The sequence below is a fragment of the Rosa chinensis genome, chromosome 5 (genome assembly GCF_002994745.2).
Source record: "Rosa chinensis cultivar Old Blush chromosome 5, RchiOBHm-V2, whole genome shotgun sequence".
Classification (NCBI taxonomy): domain Eukaryota; kingdom Viridiplantae; phylum Streptophyta; class Magnoliopsida; order Rosales; family Rosaceae; genus Rosa; species Rosa chinensis.
The window spans coordinates 54355722-54372794 of NC_037092.1; positions in this window are offsets into that span (position 1 = coordinate 54355722).

Genomic DNA, 17073 nt, shown 5'->3' on the forward strand with positions numbered 1-17073 from the left:
TTTAATTAAAATAAGGATTTTATTGAAGAATGTTGACTTTTAGTGTACCTTGTCAAACTAAGTTTAGTTTCTATAGTTGTAATAGGAGAGAATTCCTAGTTCTAGTTAGAATAGGAATCCGTGTACTCCAAGATTATGTACTTTTTAATCCTTATATATAGGGCTCCTATTATCATTGAATGATACAATAATTCTCTCTACAATCTCTCTTGCATCCTATTTCCTTAAACACGTTATCAACACGAGCCTTAACCCTGAAGTCAACAAGCCAAAACCTAAAACAGGAAAAAATTTCATCTATCGTTAGCCTCACCTGCCTCTGTAGCCCAGTTCCGCATGAGCCCCTGCGCCAGCCTACTAGCCTTGTTAGCCACCGTAGCCCCCGCATCAGCTCACCAGCTCCCATATCACACGCATTGACGCGCGTTCGGCCCCCGCTAGCCCTCGCTAGCCTTGCTTGCTCTTGCAAGCTTTTGCTGCACAAGCCTAAATGCTCACAGCTAGCCTCGCATGCACATCTCGGTTAGCCTTGCATCAGCACATCTTAGCCATCTTCCTTACACCCCTGCATCAACACGAGCGTGCTTCAAGAATTTCAAGCTCCAAAATTCACAAGTTTTATATTAAAGTTCCTGATTTTTTTAAATTGAAATTTATTTTTATTTTTCTTCAAGGACTTCCAAAATATCTTTTCCAAAATCCCTTTTCCTACATCCCACCCTTTTCCTCTGTGGCTCAACCAAAATCCTCATTGGTTGCTTCTAAAGCCCATCTTTTGTTCTGCATAGCCTACTCCTTAGCAAAATTAGGATCGAGACCATCCTATTCAAAGAACAATAAAGAAAAAATTCCATTCTTGCAAAGAATCCAAGGTGATATTTGTGGACCTATTCAACCACCTTATGGACCATTTAGATATTTTATTGTGTTGGTTGGTGCATGGCCACGTTGGTCACATGTCATGCTTTTGTCCACAAGGAACGTTGCATTTGCTAAACTCCTCGCACAAATTGTTAAGTTAAGGGCTCACCACCCAGATCATCCTATTAAGTCCATACGTCTTGACAATGCTGGGGAGTTTTCATAAAAAATTTTTGATGATTATTACATGTACATAGGGGATTGAAGTTGAACATCTAGTCCTTCATGTTCACACCCAAAGTGGTCTCGCAGAAGCTGCCATTAAAAGACTACAAATGGTTGGTTATGTGCACCAATCTCCCTGTTTCTACTTGGGGCTATACAATATTACATGCAACTGTGCTTATTCGTCTGAGGCTTACTGCCACTCAGCCTTTTTTTGCGTCCTAGATGATGACTGGGTATGAGCCTGATGTCTCGCACTTACACATATTTGGGTGTGCAGTTTATGTGCCAATTGCCCCGCCACAACGTACTAAAATGGGTCATCAAAGACGATTAGGCATTTATGTTGGATATGATTTTCCAACTATTATCCGCTACTTAGAACCCTTGATAGGCTATCTCTTTACAACTAGATTTGCGGATTGTCACTTTGATGAGACAGTCTTCCAGTCGTTAGGGGGAGATAAGAATGCTAATGTTTAACAGGAACGACAGTAATTGTCATGGTCTGTCCCCACTTTGTCTCATCTTGATCCCTGAACTGCAATGTCCGACATTGAAGCATGGAGAATTCTCAATCTTCATAACGTAGCAGATTCTATGTTTGATGCGTTTACTGATATTGCTAAAGTGATGAGATCACATATACTTGCTGCAAATGTGCCGACAAGGCTTGATGTCCCTACAAAGAGAGGGCATGATGCCACCCCAAGATGACTTGGGCGTGGCGCCACTGTCCCCCATGGTGATGGCATTGTGGCTGAGGACAGGGCTCCTACGAGGAAGTGTGGGGGGCCCACAGATTCGATGGATTCTCGCCCATGAAAGAAAGTGAGTTTGGCACAAAATGATCCATTAATCATCGATATGAGAAATCCTTCTCATGAGAATATTTTGGATTATGGTTATGTCCAAGAGACATCATTGGAGGATGCTCCAATATCAGAACCAATTCCAGAGAATAGAGAGATCCCATTGAATTACAATAGTGTACATGAAATGTTGAATAGAGATTCTATTATTCTTGATGCTGCCTTTGCATATTCTATTGCAAAAGGAATTATAGAACATGATGATATCGAACTTCACTCTATTGAAGAATGTCAACGAAGAGCTTATTGGCCTAAATGGAAAGATGCAATCCAGGCTAAATTGGATTCACTAGCAAAGAGACAGGTATTTGGGCCGGTAACGCTAACCCCCTCAAGTGTAAAGCCTGTTGGCCATAAATGGGTTTTTCTTAGAAAGCATAATGAGAAAAATGAGGTTGTAAGATATAAACCCCGCCTCGTCGCACATGGTTTCTCACAACGCCCTGGAATCGACTATGAGGAGACATATTCTCCCATAATGGATGTTATAACGTTCCACTACCTTGTCAGTTTGGTAGTTTCCGAAAAACTTGACATGTAGCTTATGGATGTGGTTATAGCATATCTCTATGGGGATCTAGATTCAGATATATATATATATATATACATATATATATATATATATTTTATCCAGAGCCGAGTTCCGCTTTGAAATTAAACTGTGAACTTCGAGTTTTGGGTCACTTTTCGGTCGCATATCTATATCTCGACCGTTCAATTTTTAGGTACTAGTGTAGAGATCATCTATGCAAATTTTCAGCCAAATTGATGATCGTTAAGATATCTAACTCGCTTAAACCAATGGACGGACTGAATCTGTCAACTTGAACCGTACTAGCTTTAAGACAGTAATCAATGCCTGAACAATCATCAATTTGGCTGAAAATTTGCAGAGATCATCTATACACTAGTACCTAAAAACTGAATGGTCGAGATGTGGATATGCGACAAAAAAGAGACCAAAAACTAGAAGTTCACACTTTAATTTCAAAGCGGACCTCCGCTTTGGATAGGATCTGCAAATATATAAATATATATATATATATATATATATGAAGGTTCCAGATAGACTTCAATTACCCAAATCAAGTGGCTCTAAACCACGGAGCGCGTTTTCATTAAGATTAAAACGCTCACTATATGGATTAAAACAATCTGGACGGATGTGGTATAACCGGCTGAGTGACTACTTGATTGGGAAGCGATATATCAACAATGAAATATGCCCATGCGTGTTCATTAAAAGGACAAGTTCCAGATTTGCAATTATAGCAGTTTATGTTGATGAGATGAACCTAGTTGCAACTCTATGTTAATGTCTGAGATTTAGCGGTAGCCAAATCCTGTTAACGCTAGTCCAAGCCTAGACCGCTACTGAGGAGGTTGTAGCGCTACCGCTACCTATCAAGTGAAATACCGCTACCTATCAAGTGAAATACAAAGGGCCTTAGAGGGAGACCGCGGTTGGTGACCTTCTCTTCTCCGATGCCTAAGTTAGTCAATGTATTTGTGTTGACAAAATAACGTTAGGTAAATAATAAATGCGTAGTTAATGAGGAGAGAGGAGTAGACCTTTTGTAGGTGAGGAAGAGACTGATTTCTTCCTTGTTTTCGATATGAAACTGATATGCTTCAATTTCCAGCTTCTGATGCTTCAGCGAGGTGATTTTGGCGTGACCCATGATGGTGTGTCAGCGGTGATCTTGGGCTGAGCTAGAGTTTAGGTGATAGCTTGTTTGGTGGTGTTTCGTAGGTCACACCCTTGGTAATCATGTAAGTACAAGTTCCCAAGTCCCCTGTCAAGGAGGGCTATCTTGGATGGGGAGTTGCCTAGCGGTTTGAAGCGTTACTCCTGCTAGTCTTGCCAAGCATAATTAGCATCAGTGCGTTGTAAATCATGGACTTGTTCTGAGCAAACGATTTAAACCCTTTTAGGTGGGCCCCTGCTAGGCCCCCAAGGGAGTCCCCCACTCCCCGGCTAAGATAGGCCTCCGTTTGGCCGGTTGATTGTTTGATTAAGGGAGTTGCATATAGCGGTCGGTGTTAGGTAGCTAGCCTAATCTTTGATACCTAAGCGTCGGGGGTCAACTGCCTGATCAGGACCGTCGTAAACGTTGTTGACCTGTCCCTTTACTCTTTTTCGGAGGAGAAAAGCTTGACTAGAACACTACATAGCGGTCGTTGACTTTCTAAGGTGCTGCCTTGAGAGATGCCACTAGCGGGGAATTTCTCCCATGAAATTTGAGAGTGAGAAGTCCGCTAGTGGTGTTTCGCTTAGCAGAGAATTGCTCATTTGAAAATTGAAAGTGAGAAGTTCTGCTAGTGGTGTTTCCCTTAGCAGAAACTTGCTCCCTTTAAAACCGCAAGTGAGAAGTTCCTTGACGCTGTTTCGCTTAGCGGAGACTTGCTTCCTTAAAAATTGAAAGTGAGAAGTTCCGCTAGTGGTGTTTCGCTTAGCGGAGACTTGCTCCTTTTAAAATTACAAGTGAGAAGTTTCGCTAGTAGTGTTTCGCTTAGCGGAGACTTGCTCCCTTGAGTACTTAATTTGTCAGTTGGGATGGATAAGCGTTATCTCTGACAATGTCGTGCCAGGTGTCTGCCGTTGGTTGGCTTGGCGTGTAGGTGTACATATCTGTAGCAAGTCAATCGTTTCGCCATTAATACGAGTAATTATTGATTGAGTAACCAAGGCGACGCCTCGGTTAACCTGGGTAGTTAATGAGATAGTAGGGTACGTGTTATGATCTGGCGAGGAGCTTTTTCTAGAAGGACGGGTCAGATTTGTCGGAATGTTGACATAAAATAAGGGGAAACCTCAAAAGGTCTCCACTTTAACCTATTTTTCATCGTCTCAACCTTCTTTGACCCTCACGAGAGTGCAACAAAAAGGCTTGAGTTCAAAGCGAGGATATTGAGTGAGGAGGAAGACAGAGATTGAGGAGAGCCAAAATTTAGGTTTTGCAAGTGTCAAGCATTTTTGCTCCGATCACAATCAAGGTTGGTATCCTCCTAGTTTCGATTATCCCTTTTTTCTTATAGTTTCGTGTTTTTTGGGTGTTGTGTGGCTTTTGTGCTTGCAATGATGCTTGATGCCTGTATTTGAGGGTGTGATGTAGTTTAGGAACTTATTTTGGCTTTTTGTGACTGAGTAGAAGGTGTTTGGTGGGTGACTGACTAAATGGTTGAATCTGGGTTTCTGAGTTTTTCTTTGGTTTTCTGTGTTGTGTTGTTGATGTTCTTAGATAAAGTCTCACAAAGAGGTAGTTTAGATGTGTTTGGAGCTGACATTTTGGGTTTTAGGTGTTTGGGATGGCTACCTTTATAGAGATCTCGAGCAGTGAGGAGTCCGGATCTGAAGTGTCGCTTGACGCTTCTGATAAGATATTTATTGACTCCTTGCGTCCGTCTACCCCTGCAGGAACCTCGTTTTCTGAACTGCTAGACATCGAACCACTACAAATGATTTATCCGAACGTAGGTGTGCAACATGGTGATCGTTCAGAGACCTCAGCCGCAAGGGAGGATACCACCACAAGTCACTAGCGAGAGGAGAGGTTAGCTAGCAATAGTGCAGCAAGCGGCTCTCAAGGCTGTGAGGAAAATCTCACCGACTATGGAAGCATGGAATCGTTATGGGTGTTGTGTGATGGTACCCCTGTTGTTGAGCCGCTAGGGTCGATGATGCAAACAGCCATTAACAGGTTCAAGCGGGTATACAAGCTTCCTGGGGTATCCAAGTTGAGGGCGCCAAAGAAAGTCGAGAAGGCGTCATTTCTGCTGGCGGGACATGTCTCTATGCACGAGGCCGTGTTCAGTCAGGGCGTAAGGTTCCCGCTGCTTCCCAATCTTCAGATTTTGCTTTGTTAGTTTGACATTGTGTTCCGGCAAGTTTACCTGAACATGTGAAAAATGCTGATAGAGTTGAATGCCCTTTAGCGATTGTTGGGCTGTGAGGGTCCTACTGTGGTTGAGGTGCTCCATTTTTATGAGCTTGTGTACATAAAATGGAAGGGCTGCAGCAGACAGGTTAATCTTAGTCATCGTACCAGGGCACCAAGGTTGATTGAGAATCCGCAGAATTCCATGTCCCCTTGGCAGACTACCTTTTGTGTCACTACTAATGGTTGGGAGTATGACGCGACAGCGAACAAGAAAGAGCTGGCCTTTAGGATTAAGTGCAAGTTTCAACCCATACGAGGTCGTTGCTGGACTTCTCCGTTGCTTCTCTTGTTTTGCCTCTGAAATACACATGAATACACTTTTTTTTTTTTGTCTAACGTGTTCTTTGTTCTGTTGTACCAGGTTGCACTTTGTTTTGAGGCCGGAAGAGGAGTGCCGCGTAGCTAGGATTCTTGGTTGCTGGAAGAATCACAACCTTCTTGACTTGCGCTTTCTGACTGGCTGGGACTTGTTGGCTGAGTTGAAGTTGACTCGACTCCTAGGTATGTACCTTATGCTTCTTGTGGTAGTGGTATGGACTTGGAGGAATGTGGTTTGTGACTTATTAGTTTATTTTGTCTTTTCTTTTGTAGATCCCTTTCCCAGCAATAAGTTGAGTCGCGTGGCGTTCAAGAAAGCAATGGATAATGCAGAGTTGGAGAACTACCTTGAGGGTATGTTTGACGTGGGGCTAAATGCGCGGAAGACGGTTGTTTATCCGCACACCAATAAGGTCAGTCTTTCGGAGGACGAAGTTCTGTTATAGATGCCCCACCACTCCCATATGTGGCCCGTGGGGGCGAACGTTATTCAGCCAACTGATGCAGCCCCAGAGAGGGGGCCCGCCAGCATGAACAAGTTCAGGGCCCGCCCTGAGAAAGCCACTTCCAGCTGGGCCCTGGGATCAAAAGGAGAAGGGCGCGCTATCTCGAAAGCCTAGTCAGGAGCCTGTTATCATAGTGGGGCTGGAGCTCGTGGCCAGGACTAGAACGGTTGCCGTCGGTGGTGCCCAAAGGGCCGCATTGTAGAAAAAGCGGCGGCAGAACAACTCGGAGGAGGTTGGGGGTGTTTTGGAGAACATGCCTCTGTCGCTCCTCCAACAAAAGAAGGTGAAGAAGGATGGGTAGACGATTACAGTTGCCGAATCCGGGGGACGCCATCAAGCGAGCTTGACTCCTTTGCGGAGTACGTGGAGTTCCCCATTGAGGAAGAACAGGAGCCGCTGTTTCACATATGCGAGAGGCTTGGGTTCAGCGGTATGGATAGGACAACCTATGCTACTGTCCTTCAGCAGTCGCCGTTCAGCTCTGCCTTTGGCCATCAGGCGGTTGGCCTTAATGAGTTATTCCTGGAAGCATCGAAACCATCGCCTACTGAGTTCCAATTGCAAAGTGAGGTGGATAACTTGAGGCGGGAGTCGGCAGAGACGAAGAGACAACTGAAGGACACTGATCGCACACTTTCCAAAGTAGAGGTGGACTCGATAGATGTCCGGGGTAAGTTGGACGTCGCCATCACCCGAGATGTGGATCGGAACACCAAGGTGTCACAGCTGAACCAGGAGATTGCCCGCTTGAATGAACAGATGTCAGTGAAAGTCAACCGCCCTGATGTAATTCAGCGCGAAGCCGCTGCCAGAGCTGAGGAGGTCAAGTGGCTGCAACACCAAGCCAAGTGGCTGGAGGAGGCAGAGAAGCAAAAGATTGGCACCGCGGCTGTAGAGGCCTTCAAGTAGTCCCGACTCATAAGGATTAGCTAGTGGCGGATGGCAAGGCCGGTGCCGTTATGAACTTCCGCAAGTTGGATTCCAAGGGCGTCACCAATTGGGATAAGGCAGCCTAGCTATAAGCACCCTCAAGTGTGCCGCAAGGTTCCCAAGGCAGGCTTGAGCTTGATGCCCAGCCCTAAGGTTCGTGGTTCGTCAGTGTCAAGACTGGCGGACGCTGACTCCGACGGCCACTGACATCTCTCATGCCCAATTCATGGCTGGCCACACTCAGGAGGATGGTACCATTATCACGCCGAGCCCCAACGCTCATGGTCAATAATCTGACAAAATGAGTCGCTCGGTAGCGCAAACTACCCGGGTCGATAGTGATGACACCGCTGGCCCATGAATAAGGGTGTGAAGACTACTTTGCTTGTCTCATTTTTTTATTTTTTTTTTGAAGTTTCCACTGAGGTATTTATTATAATCAGACATCTCTTGGTTCTATAGTCCCGACCTGACTTAATATGATTTTATGCTTTTGTTTAGCATTTGTGAAATTTTCGAAGTGTTGGGTTGCCGCTAGCAAACACTTGCCACCTGTTTACTTATTTTAGACCGCTAAAGTTCTTGCTTGATTCTTTTGTCACTCAATGGAACATTAAAGGAATTAAAATTGTTCGAAGTGCACAAAGTAGCGGACATGGCCCGCGGGACTTTGCTGGCGTTTGCCAGTGGTCTTTGTGCGGTTGAGAACAATGATTGGAATAATTCCTCCTTTCATTGATTTTTGACTGGTCAGCATTTACAAAAGAATGAGAGTACCCATTGGGTAGCTTCTCTGACGTTACACTAATTAGTGTATCAATTTAAAACCCTATCAATGTAGTAAGAATAAGTATGGATCGTTCTCAACCGAGGATTAGGGCCTAATTAATTCTTGAAAAATAAAACATTAGCAAAACAAATTAAAGAACATATATACATATTATTTACGAAAAAGACAAGTAATGGGATTTAAGATTTTATTTTCTAATTTAACAACTAAATAATTATATACATATGTGACACATCAAAACCAAGAATCAAGTAGAATTTATGAATGAAACGAATTTAGAAGTAATTAACTACTACTAACACGCTGGCAAGGTTTCAAACATCAAATCACGAATCAAAATACATCCAAGCACAGAATCAATCAAGAACAAAGATGAACGCATACAAAGTTATTTTTATTTCCCTTAATTAAATTAACTAGATGAACGCACCAAAGTTAACTCTATTAATCATGCAATCACAAGTGGTAGCTAATCACTAACAAAAACACTTTCAACGCATTAAGAATCATGGAAGTTTGATCAATTCAAGTCAACGACACAAGTTAGAACGCTAATCAAGCATGCAAGACTCATCGTTAATTTACCTAAGTATTTATAGGTTTTCCACTGAAATTATTAAAGCCTAGAATGCTAGCACCTTAATATGGATTCAATTACATGTTCATCAGCCTAAGTATGCATTCAAAGATCAATTAACACATAACAATTGGGATTGAAGCATGAAATTAACAATCAAGCAAGAACATCATGAAATCGCAATTTTTAATTTGAAAACCTAAAACTAAAACATGCTTCATAGTATTCGAAAACTACATATCTAAAATCAATCTTTCATCATCACAAGAAATCGTAAATCAAGAAACAAAAATAGAAAACCAAATCGCAATTTAAATAAAACCTGAAATAGTTTTACATAGTTCAAAACCGAAAACATAAAATAGGGTTCCGTGGTTACACATTTTGATCTTCAAGAACGCAAGAGGCTTCAAAAGGTGGTGGAATGGATGAGAGCTATGGCAAGGATGGATGAATGGATGCTTCACGGTCATGAACTTTGGATTTCTTTGAAGTTGCCGAAACCTTGGAAGAGAAAGGGGGTGTTTGTGTATTTGATTTTGAATTTTGTGGTGTGCAGAAGAGGTTCACAAACCTCCTTTATATAGTGAACGGCAAGGGCTAGGGTTCCCTTGAATTTCTCTTGAATTGCATCACTTCGACTAATAGAAAAATAGTATATGAATTGGAGAGCAAGTAATCTCTATTTTGCCGAATTCACCATGTATCCATATTTCGGCCTCCTTGTATGTAGAGTCATAAATCAATACTTATTCCTCTATTTTCTCTCATGAAATTCCCAAGAAAATCCAATAATATCTCATAATATCTTTTGCCGAAAATCCTTGAATAATCTTATATATATCACGGCAAAAGCATGTAGAATGGGCCTATGACTCCTCCAAAACGTCAAGAATGATCTAGAGACTCACGTGCAAGTCGAAATTCATAATCCATATTGCCGAAATTCCTTCAATAATCTAGAACATTCTTGAACTATTTTGAGTCATCTTCAAGACACAGCATCTCCTAGTCTCACTAGGTCTCCTAGCAGCATCAGGACTCCTAGTGTCATCAGGTTTCCTAGTCCAACTGGGACTCTGTCATTTCTTCATTTCCGAACATCATTTTTCGGAGCTCACTCCTAGTTGCATTAGGATTCCTACTTCAACTAAGATTCTTTTTCCTAGTAGAACTGGGAAAACTTCATTTCTCCATTTCTTCTCATTTCTGCACAAATAACTCCTTGCCTTCCATTTCCAGACTCAAAGCTACCTAAAAACACAAAACAAGTTAGGAATGACATTGTTAAGAGAATAACTAAGCAAAATGTAGAGAGAAGTGTAATAAAAATGTAGTAAAATTTAGTCTCAAAAAATACCCCCACACTTAGCATTTGCTAGTCCCTTAGCAAAAATCACACAAAACAACTAACTAAGAGTCAAAACAAACAAAAATCACAAGACACAAAAACTAACAAAAATAACTGAGTATGGAAATCCTAGAACACATAAACAAAAACCAACAAAATTTAACAAGTATAAAAGACAAACAAAATTAATAAACAAAATGACTCTAGTGCCCTTTAACATATTGTCTTAGCAATCTCATACTTACACATCACCAAGAATAACACTCAACCAAGAATTAATCATGTATTTTTTGAGAATTAAATAAAAGATATACAGAACATATAAACATGTAGGACTTAGAAGCAACAATGGTGAGTGGATGGAGCTTAGCATACATATACAAGTAATGAATCACCTCACAAAGGATATACACTCTTTCTTCTCTCAGAATTCAAGATTCATGCTTAAAAGCTTCTTATTCACTCCAGTATATGTGAGAGATGATCTATATATTTTCAACAAAAAGCTCACATATCAAATGAAAAAACACATATATATAATTTTTTTCAAAAGATCTCATGAAGGATATCAATCACATGCACAAATGAACCCAAGCCATAAGTTCAACAATTATAACTCATCTCCACAGATCAAAAGCTATCCCATTTTAAGAATCAAAAAGGTCTTATAAAAGGTTGTAATGGGGCCAAGGTTTAAGGTTAAAAGAAACGAAGGGTATAGGAAATCACAAAGATATTCTAAAAACAAAGTAGAGCCCTTGAAAACATCTTCATTGTAGTCACCAAAGCATCTTTAACGTCAAAGCCCATAGAGGTTGAATAAAGGGCCAAATATCATCATGTTGGGCATCTGCTTCATTCTAGACTTCAAATCCATCATGTAAAAATACAAAATTCCACAAAAACTTAAACAAATAAAACTCAAGCTGTATACATCATATTTATTCTTCTTCTTTTTTTTCAACGATTTTTTTTTTTTGTTCACAACATAACATTAGAATGAATCTCATGGACAATTATACCCCCACACTTGAACTTTCACCTCTTTTCAATCTTTAATCTTCATGCCTTCATCCTTTGCAAAGTCTTCAAAAATAGCTCCATTAAGCTTTAGAACAAAGGGTAAGGATGTTACTATACTAAGGTTAAGGGTTAAGGAAATTTAGGGTGATGAAAGAAAAGGTTTAAAAACGTAGGCTCAAAGGGGTTAAAATAGGGGAGTCCCACGACGGGCACAAATATGGACACAGGTTTATTTTGGCTATGGTGGTAAAAATCCTAAGGTGCCTTTAATCCTTTCCAAAATCAAGGATATATATTGATAAAAGTTTCAACAAGTATAAACATGAATTCTAGCATTCTCTAGTCCATTAAAGAGCTATGACATGTAATCAATCAAATGAAAGATAATGAGAATGTTGATGTTTAAAGTTCAGCGGTAGCTAAACCTTTACTAACCCTGGTCCGGTGGGCGGCCCACTATCAATAATACTCCTTAGATATCCCGCAACCTGTCAAGTGAAATACAGAGGGCGTCAGAGGGAGACCGCGCTGGGCGGTCTTCTCTTATCTGATGCCTAAGTCAGTCAGTGTATTTGTGTTGACAAAGTAACAGTAGGTAAGTATTGAATGCGTAATTAATGAGGAGAGAGGAGAGAACCTTTTATAGGTGAGGAGGGAACTAATCTTTTCCATGTTTTCGATATGGGACTGATGTGCTTCAGTCTCCAGCTTCTGAAGCTTCTGATGCTATCTTGGCGCGACGCGTGGCGGTGCATCAGCCGTGATCTGTCGGCGAGCTGGGGCTCAGGCGGTAGCCTATTTGGCTGTGCTTCTGTATGTCACACAGTTGGCGGTAGTTGGTACCGCTGGCTGTATCATGAGCGTGGCCCATTATAGCTAACTATGCTTGCAAATGCTCATGTAAGTACAGAGATCAACTAAGCATCGCCAAGAAATTCAAGAATATACACAAAGTATATATCATTAATCACTCAGAAGTAAAAGGTACATGGCTCAAATTCTGATAGGAGCAAAAAGTGTGACGATATTATTGAATATGTGCGCCATTTTAGCCTTGTTTCTCCCTTAGTTTAGTGTTTTGAGTCATTAAGTCATTTTGAGTGTCTTGTTGAGTGTTTGGAGTGAAATAGGTGAAAAAAGTAAAATTCATGAAAAATCCTAGCTGGATCAGGATTCCTTACTGTCGACTGTTTTTGCGGTCTTTACATTTTAACTCTATTTTCTCTAGAAAATTCTGATATTCTCCTGCTTGTTGTAGGAAACGTTGCCTGGTGGAAATCTTGGAAACAGCAATGATGGAGTCATAAAATAAAGCATTAAGATATTTGACCAAGCAATGAAGAAGGGAAATAAAGGAGAAAGACGTTTTCAGTTGGAGAATAAAGGAGAAAGACGTTTTCAGTTGAGGAATAAAAGAGAAAGATGTTTCAACTGGAAAATAAATAAGAGAAAGATGTTTCAGCTTGGAAATTAAAGGAATCGCCCCATTATGAGAGGAGTTAAGGCCTTAAAGGAGATGTTTCAGTTGGAAAATTAAAGGAATTATGATGCAACCTCATCCGTCCAATGATGAAGGGTATGATCGACAAAAGTCAACCAATGCTCCCCTATAAATAGGCAACGTCCAGAACAGAATTAACATCACTTCCCAACCAAGATTGCTTCCTGGCCTCACTTCATTACCTATCACTTCCTGGCCAAAAACCATTCCAAGACTGCCCAATTCACTCCTCAAACTTCCATCACCTACAAGACCGTGACCACCATCCATCCATCAATCTACGAAGCTCTTAGGCGCTGAGTCAAGGACGCTCCACCACCATAGCAGAGACAAGTTCATCACCTTGTTGCTAAGCCGCTGAGGAAAGCTTCAAAGTGTAACTATGACTCTAATTATAATTTTTGTTTTGGTTTTGTGTGTTTGGATTTGCGAGTTCTGTAATTGGAGACATGAAATTTTCAAAATATTTTTATTAATATTTTTGAGATTTTCAGTTTATTATTGAGTTAATTTCGAGAATTCTTTTATGATGCATGTTACAATCTTGCGCCCTTTTACGTGTTTAGGTAATTTTCAGAGTTAGGTTAATAAATTTGCATGCTAGAATAATGGTGAGAGTTCTTGTGTGTTTGCTTAATGTTACACCCCATATCTGAGATACCATTTTTACTGAGTTGCATGAAATTCCTTATGGTTACCGTTCGCGGTTATAATTTTAACGTTTAGGGGGTGGTTAAAAATTGACTTTTTATGAGTTATTAATTTGAGAAAATTTCCTTCATAAAAGTTGTAGAGGGCGTTAAACCGAGCGCGTGCATATGTGGTACATAAAAATCAGAGTTCGTATGCAAAAGTTATGAGTGAATTGCGAAAATTACTGTTCATGGTAAAATTTGAATATATATGGAAAGTTACCCGGGTAGGTTTCCAAAACAGGAAACCCACCCCTCTTTCTCTCTCCTCTCCCCCGATTCTTCTCCCTTTCCCTTCGGGTTCTCCTCTTCCCCTTCGATTCTTCACTTTCCGGCCACCATCCGGCGTGCAACCGGTCACCACAGGGGCGCCTCAACCCGCTCTTGACACTAGTGACCTAGGATTTTGGAGTTTTGGCCGTGAAAGTCCAGATCGAAGCAAGGTTTGCTCCTGTTGCAGTTTTGGGATTTTGCTGATTTCCGGCCATTCCGGCCACCTCCGGCCACCAGATTCACATCGAAGGTTTGGTTTTTGATGGAGATTATTTCCCCTAAGGTAGTTAATTCCAATTTTAATTGTAGAGGTCGAATTGACAATTTTTCATTTCTAGGGTTCTTGAAGTTTCGGGGCTTTCCTTCACCGGCTTGATTCGACCACTTCGAGGTAAAATTGGATGATGTTGTAGTTGGGAAAATTGTTGGGCCTGTTGTGTAGATGCTAGTGCCGGAATTTGGTGGTCATCGGAGGAAGTGGTTGCCGGCGCGTGGGGTAGGTAGCGCGTGGTGGTGCGTAGAGCTGTGTTTTAATTGTAGTTTTAATCCCATATACCCTATAACGATTGTAGAATGTAATGTATGAAGTTTGGTGGAAATTGGAGGAATTATGAATTGAGTTTAATTGATTAATTATTGATTTTCGCGAGTTCGATCGCCGAATTCCTTTCGGTTCCACTTTAGATATTTCATCGATGAAAGATTAATGTTGGAGTATTAAGGATGGATGTTGTAGAGGGTTGAGGAGTCGGATGTTAGGAAGGGGGATGTTTTAAATTTCCAATTATAAGTATCGTAAAGTTAAAGTTCCGTCCTGTGAATTATATATATATATTTATGATTGTTATTCGTACAGGACGAGAGGAGTCTCCATACAAGGAGAATCACGAGCGACGTCAGGATTGACCGCATATAGTGAGTGGACCTTTGATTTTAATTGATGCATGCGAATTAAATTCCGCAAGTTTTAAGTTATTGATTTATCAACTTAATTATCGAGCATTTTATTTTGGTTTGGATTATTGAATGTTTTATTGGTTTGAACTTTTGAATTAAGATTCGTTATGCTCGATTTGAGGATTTTGATTTATGTGGATTCGGAAATTTATACTATTGATTTTATATTTATATTCAGCTCTTTGAGCTTTTTATGAGATTTACGAAATAAGAATTCGAGGAAGCAAAACTTTATACTTCTTTATACCCTACTTATATTGGAACTTGAGATGATCTTGGCGTGCGGGGTCATGTCTTTATACACTTGGATTCTTATTTCGTGAGATATGTGGGGAAACTATACAGATTTATTGGCTTTCGACGATCTTCTTCCTCCCCATACGCGGGTCATGTGCTCAGGTCTCCTCCTCACTTACTTTGTGTTTGTGAGTGGCAGTTGAGGTAGCTTTCTCCTCCTCACGTGGGTGGTAGTCGAGGTGATATTCTCCTCCTCGCACAATCTATGTGTGAGTGGTAGTGGAGGTTATTAGTTCTCCTCCTCGCACAATCTATGTGTGAGTGGTAGTCGAGGGTAGGTAGAGCCTGTGCGGCTCCATTCCAGTATGGTGAACCCATTTTTCCCCATATTCTTTTGTTGTTGTTCTTGACTAGCGGGGCTAGTCGGGTTTTCTTATTTATTGCATGCATCGGGAGTTTTATGGATATAAATGTGGAAAAGTATAAAACCCTTTTTCTTTCAATTATTTATTTTTGTTTACTCACGCTAACGTTTTTATATACTTTTCCCTGGGCCCTTCGGTTTCAAATGCCCAGATTGCAGTATTGTTGCTCGGTGTACGAGTGTGAGCCATAGTGACCACACCTGCTTCCGCCATCACCTTCTGTAGGTTACCTGTTTAACCTACTGCACTCCTTGTCTATTTATATTCCTAGAATGCTCTGATTACTAAGGGATATGTGACCCAAACTTGTATGAATTATATTTGTGGTCGATGACCTAACTTTGGTGATTGTAGTAACTTTTACCTTTTGGAGATTATGTATGATGTTATTAACTTTGAGATGGGTTTGGTTGAATTTGGGAGCAGGGTGGCTCCAGGAGTTATGGTTGGATGATTAGAAGTGGATTTTGGTTTTCCGCAGGATTTTGGGTTATCCATTTTTAAGGGAGGTTATGCCGAAATTTTTGGTAAATCTCCTTTAAAGGTGGGTCCCGCAGGGCCACTTCGGATTCTAGGGTGGAATTCGGGGTGGGTCTTGTCAGTTGGGATCAGAGCACTAGGTTTCTAGATTCTGTAGACTTCCTTACTTCCTTACTACTTTATATGCCTAATGACGCCTGGTACCTCCCGAGTGATGGCCCGACCGCGGAGGATCCCCATCGTGTGCTCTTCGGTACTAGTGTGTTATTATGCATGTAAAGTAGATACCTTGTTGTACTGATCCTTGAACTTCTTAAATACTTTTCTTCAGGTACTATGGCTCGAAATTGCCGAGCACGTGAGAGAACTCCGGTTGGGGAAGATGAGCCGATACCTAGGGGGTTTGCGGATTCTTTTGAACAGTTATTTCGGCAGATTGCCGCAGCACTCCCCGGGTCACATACTGACTATACTGTGGAGCGTGCTAGGAGGCATGGGGCTCAGAATTTTGCTTCTGCTACCTCACCTGTAGAGGCTCAGCAATGGATTGACAGGATGGAGAGAGTTTTCTCCCAGATGGACCTTCCAGAGGATAGGAAAGTGAATTTGGCAGTACAGTTTCTTGAGGATACCGCCTGGCATTGGTGGATTGATGTTGCTAATGACCCTGCAAATGTTGGCCCCATGACATGGGATATGTTCAAGACCCATTTCTATGGACGGTACTTTAGTGATGCCCACCTTAATCGGATGCAAGACCAGTTCTTGAGCTTGGTGAAGAGAGATGAGCAGTCAGTGTTGGAGTTTGAGCAGGAGTTTCTCTCCTTGGCCCATCATGTGCTGGATTTGGTTCGTACTGAGCAAAGTAAGATTCGTAGATTTGTCTTGGGGCTTGGAGGAAAGTTTAAGGATAAGATGTTAGGCACACCGTACTGTAGCTTTGCTGAGGCAGTACCTTATGCCATGGACATTGAGTCGGACTCACCTGCTGGATTTCACCCTAGGGATCCTGGTGGCCCTAGCCAGGGTCCATCTAAGAGGGCTACTTCCACATCTGGTTCTGGTTCTTCAGTTGGTAGTGGAAAGAGCAGTGGTTCCAGTTCGAGAACCCGTA